Source organism: Juglans regia, unplaced genomic scaffold (genome assembly GCF_001411555.2).
Source record: "Juglans regia cultivar Chandler unplaced genomic scaffold, Walnut 2.0 Scaffold_5, whole genome shotgun sequence".
Taxonomy (NCBI): domain Eukaryota; kingdom Viridiplantae; phylum Streptophyta; class Magnoliopsida; order Fagales; family Juglandaceae; genus Juglans; species Juglans regia.
Genome location: NW_023359850.1, coordinates 10,722 through 16,361, shown reverse-complemented (window position 1 = coordinate 16,361; position 5,640 = coordinate 10,722). Strand labels below are relative to the sequence as shown.

At 32.1% G+C, this 5,640-nt stretch overlaps 1 pseudogene; it reads right to left on the bottom strand.

The window, feature by feature from the left end:
* Window positions 1–4,547: 4,547 nt before the first annotated feature.
* Window positions 4,548–5,159, bottom strand: LOC109008209 (annotated as a pseudogene).
* Between the last annotated feature and the right edge of the window lie 481 nt (window positions 5,160–5,640).

Sequence of the window (5,640 nt, the reverse complement as noted above, 5' to 3'; positions counted from 1 at the left end):
AGTTGAGAGTGTTTTTAATCTAAACAAAGACTTAGTAATTTGTCCATACTTTCCAACAATTTTCTGGTTCAAAAACATTGTGGGATCTAATTTTAATGCAGTATTCTTTATACTGTGTCGATCAATCTTATTCTCTAAATTATAATAGGGAGATGTTTAGGTAAAAAAAATATAGAGAATCATAAATTTGTCTATGCCCCTAAAATAAAGGTCGAATGTTTGTCTTTGGAAATAAATAAATAAACCGTTACACCTTAAAGAAGGATCGAACATCAATCCAGTTTTCACGTGTACTAACGTTGTAACGAAAATAAATAGAGAAAAGACACTCCCTTGTCGGGTGTCCCATATGACCCCATCGATTCAAAGGCCGAGCCTACCCATTTAAGTCCGGTAACTCAACTGTTTGGCTGTATCTACTTTTAATTCCTATGCATGTCAATGCATTTGGCATTTGAATTTCATCTCTAATTTTGTTCATGTATCTATCTCTAACTTTCGTTTACGCAACCGTCCATTTAGGAGGGAATAAAGTCTTCATTCCCGTCGAGTTATCCTCTTGATGACACGTGTATACTCTTTTAATTACAAGCTTTGGCTCCAAGTTTCGCGACTAATTGCTCAATGACATTGATTCGATTTTATCTCAAAACTACGCGTGAACATCGTTGTGGCCAAGAAACGCAGACATTTACTTAGGCTTGTTTGGCCGACGAGACACAAATTAATTTATTTTTAAACATAATCATTATAATTTTTTTAAACTTTCATTTAAAAAATAAAAAAATAATTCTAATTTTTTCAAATTTTTAAATAAAAATATTATTATGAAACTATATTTTTATAATATTTTAATTTTATAATTTTTTTATTTAAATTTTTTTCTTTCGTTTCTTAAAATCTAAAAAATTCTCAACTGAAACTATTTCAATACTATTTACCAACTATCTTATTACTATTTATAAAATTTTCATCTCATCATATTTTTTAAATAAATACTTAATAAATAAATAGATTAAGGTCTAGATAGATAAATTTGTTTTGATAAACATTACGGACCAACCCACGGCAACGTCGGCAAGTGGGTCGATTATGTTTGGATGGAAGCAACAGCCGTGAGTCAAGGGAACCAAAACGTACGCAGACCAGAGCATAAAGAAAAACGGAAGGAATCGAATTAATTTTTTTTAAATAGAGATTTTCCTTTTCATTTGAAGAGAAGAAAGCACAGTCCAAAATGAAACGACAGTCCAAATAATTGAAAAGGGCAAGGAGGTTATGACCTCTTATGAATAAATAATTGAAACAAAACAACAGCACTGATAATTTTATTTTTATTTGTCTTAATTCTATATACTGAAATAGTACTAAAATTATATATATATATATATATAAATAAAGATGTGCGGTGTAAGACTTTCACATAAAAATTTTCATATATTTAAGTTTCTTTAGGATTCATAAAGTGTTTCATCTCATCTCATATCATTATGATAACTTTTTAAAATTTCTATACAAAATATAATAAATAATTTAATTTTTTCAAATCTTAAAATAATAATATTAAAAAATAATAATCTAATAATAATTTTTTTAATTTTTATATTTCGTCTAAAATCATCTTATTTTATCTTTAAATCTAAATCTAAATCAATCTTTAAAATATTCTCAATAAATTAACTAAAAGTTAAATCCATCAAATATTTAACTTTTAAAAAAATAGTGAACTTCGTTGGGATTATTTCCTTTTCATTTAATTTAATTATTTTTTCATTTAAGAATTTGGGTAAATTAGCACGTGTGTAGAGTCGCAATCAACAATACACCCCCTTGGGCTCTAAGTTTCGTTGCGGCTGTTAAATACCAGGCTTTTCCCAATCATGTCGGAAGAACAGAGAGAGAAAAGGCAGATAGAGAGAAATGGCGATGAGGCAGCTGAACAAAGACGGGAAAGAGGTCGGGGGCGAGGTGCTGAAGAAGCAAGATGAGGGGGTAAAGCTAAACCCAGGTGGCGATCAAGCGGCCAGATCGGAGACGGAGCCGCGGTTCAAGCCTAAAGCCGGAAGTGTCTTTCCGAAGGAGAAGAAGTTGGTCAAGCGTATGATGCTCGATGACATGATCCAATCGTTTGCCAACTCTTATTTCGCGGGTCGAGTCGCCGACGACGGCGGGTCCTGACTTGTGAGTCTGTAATTTTCTGTGTATTATAAAAGATGATGATCTGTGGTCGTACTTATATAGTTGTATGGTTGGGCCGGTTTATGGGTCTTAGAAGGTAGAATAATCAGTCCTCATGGGTTTCGGCGAGATTCCATGTACTGTTTCAGAGCGACCCTGGATTTAAAGCCGGGACTTATCTTTTTGTTTGTGTATACAGATTCCGAGTTGTTTATGAAAGTTTTGAGATTTGATATGAATGATTTGAAAGTATTCGGATCAAATTCCAAACCCATTTTGAGCAATTATCCGAACCAAATAAATTTCCTGTTCCGTTTTTTGTGTTCAGCCGTCAGCGACCTGATGGCTGATACTGAAATACAAGAAGCAGAGAGGGAGGGAGAGAGTGAGAGAGAGATGTGTTCAGTGTTCGTGTCTGCTCTGGCTCGGACCTCCAACCAAGGTGTTGGTTGATTGTAGTGGGGGTCATAATCATATGCTTTACACACTCAGATTCAGGCCAACAAGTGCCGCCCCTGGCTGTACATGCCGTTAGATTTGACTGAGTCAGTCAGATGGATAGATTCTTTTTGTTTGGGTGATTGGATTGTAAACTCCAACTTTCTGTTTTTGTTTTGTTCTTTCTATTATTGTATGGAAAATTATTTATACTATAGTAAAAAGTTAAAGCAATTTTTTACTATGGTTTTGTTTCTCGATTTTCATTGATTCTGATCTTCTTTTGAACGATTTGTCTGGTTTAGTTATACTCTCCTCTTATATAATTATTATAATTTTTTAAATTTTTATATAAAATATAATAAAAATTTTAATTTTTTTAAATTTTAAAATAAAAATAATATTAAAAATTTATATAATAATAATATTTTATTCAACTTTTAATAAAATATTTCATTTCATCTTATCTGAACTGTATAACTAAATGAAGTCTTAATGTTAATCCGTGTGGTACTTAATAACAGGACATCATGACAACATGGTCCTATATTATATAACGAACATCATCCAAATCAAAAGCATAATCTTCATATTATAAAACAAAATAATTATAAAATAAAAAGCATGAAAGCCTGGGAACAATATTTCAACATCACGGTGGTCGATCGTAGGACTGTTGGATTCGGAATGTATTAAGTGGTCAGAGAAGTATGATTTATAGCAGTCATATTTATCACTTTACATCTCACTCTGTAAAAAATACTCTCATCTTTTATAAAAAACACTCATTTACTCTATAAAAAAAATTATAAATATAGGATATAAAAATAAATAGTAGTTAATACATAATAAATATCTTTTTATATGTTGTCAGATTCAATTATTTTCTCTCATTTTTTTTTTCCTTCCAAATTTATCATAAAGTGAAGCAAAAGAAGGAAAAAAAGACCCATAATTAAGAAATCGTAATTAAGAAATTAGCTAAGGATATTTCATGATCTCGTGATGTTGTACGTTGTCAAAACCTAGCTAGTTCCACTTTGATTAGCTTTGCTTCATTAATTAATTATTCACGTAATAATTAATCACCACTACTTAGTTTAATTAATACTATTAATTAGTTTAAAATGCTTTGGTTTTTTTTTTAAGCCATCCTTTTCAGTTGGAGGGTATATATTTATGGTGTAATTCTATATACAAATTCAAAATAAATAAATCTCTTACTGGTCCTTTCTAAAAAAGTTGATTCTATTAAAAAAGAAAAAGATTATTTTTTAACATATTTTTATGGTATGGTCTACTTTTTTATAAAGAGACTATTTAGGATTTATATAATATAAAATTATAAATCATTGATTGTATTTATAGGAAGAAATATGTAATATAATATACACGTGTCGGGCTATTAATAGTAAGTTAATAATGTGGAAAAAATCCTATTACTTTATGAATAAATCTTCTCAACCTCCTAACATTCCACACTCCACATTATTTTTAACTTTTATTATTTTTTTCTTTTATTAAATATTTATTATATGAATAATAAATAGAAAATTTAAAATAATTTTAAAAAAATAAACTCAAAAAAAATTTAAAAAAAATATTAAAAATTTTAAAAATTAAAAAAAAGGTGGAGTATGGAGTGTAGTGGAGGTTGTGTAGCAAAACCCTATATATATATATATATATATATAAATTCCGATACATATATATATATATATAAATGTTGGCTATTGTCGATCCATATAGTCGGTGGGTAAACGATGCTGATGTGGAAAATTGAAAATGCGCCGTTTGAGTTATCTCTCTCCTCAATTTCTCTCTGTGTTTCTTCTCTTGAACCTTCCACAAACGGAAGAGCACCATTTGTTCCTCCGTCCCTCTCCCTCCCTTCCCTCAACGGTCCGTCCCTCATCTTGAAGCTTCCCTCCTCAGACCCACACTGAGCCGAAGACGATTCCAAGGCAAATTTCCCCACAGAAGCAGAACTCCCTTGTCTTCAGCTTCTTCTTCTTCCCACGAAGCCAACACCAATTAATCGGCTTCCATTTTATCTCCACGCTCGAGCCTTTCATCCTCTTCGCACTCTGTGGCTCCTTCAACAAATCAAAACTAGCTCCTTTCATCCTTAGTTCCTGAATGCACCGCGTGAGCGATCGCCCATCATTACTCTCCCTCTGCAACTTCCTCGACACTTTCCAATACCTGCAAAGTTTCACCTGGACAAAGAACACAAGAACAAGCGAGGTAGAGACAGATAATAGACCAGATATCCACCATTTCTTGCAAGTCGGTTTATGCTCCTCTTGGGAGTTAACCAAAGAGGTGAACAAAATGGTAAGAAAAATCCATGAAAGATGAAGAAGAAATAGCACAGTTGAAAAAGCTCTCTTTTTATCGAGTCCAATCTAGTTTGTTTGAGAGCGATGCGCTGGCCAAAAATCCTCTTCTATTTGCCAGAGGTTCAGAAGCAAGAAATGGTCAGGGCTCTCGGAGATTTTCATTAGTGGGTGATAATGCATTGCCATCAAGATTGTGCTCATGGCAGATAAGAATTTGTTCTGGTGCTCTTCGTCAATTATTATTATTTTTTAATAATAAATATCAGCTGACGTGGTCAGCCATTTACGCACCGTTTGTATGGATTGACTGTACATAGTAGAACTATATATATATATATATATGATGTTGGATTTAATGGTCCCATGCATGCACATGTACGTAATAACGACGGACATAGTCGATCAATCATCAAGAAACTAATTCCCAGATCATATCCATAATGGGGGAGATTAGGTGAGATAATCTGTTCATTAATTGGCTAGCCAGCTTATTGATATATAACCTTTGTCCAAACTACTCCAAAGCCTTTTGAATAAGTTGAAAAGGTAGCCATTTCACTGATCATCCTTTTTCTCGTCGGCTTCTAGCACAAGAATTAATTAATACTCAAATGATTAATTAGGGGGAACTTAGGAGATCGTAAATAAAAGTTCTAGATATTTCAGATCTTGTTGTCAACCA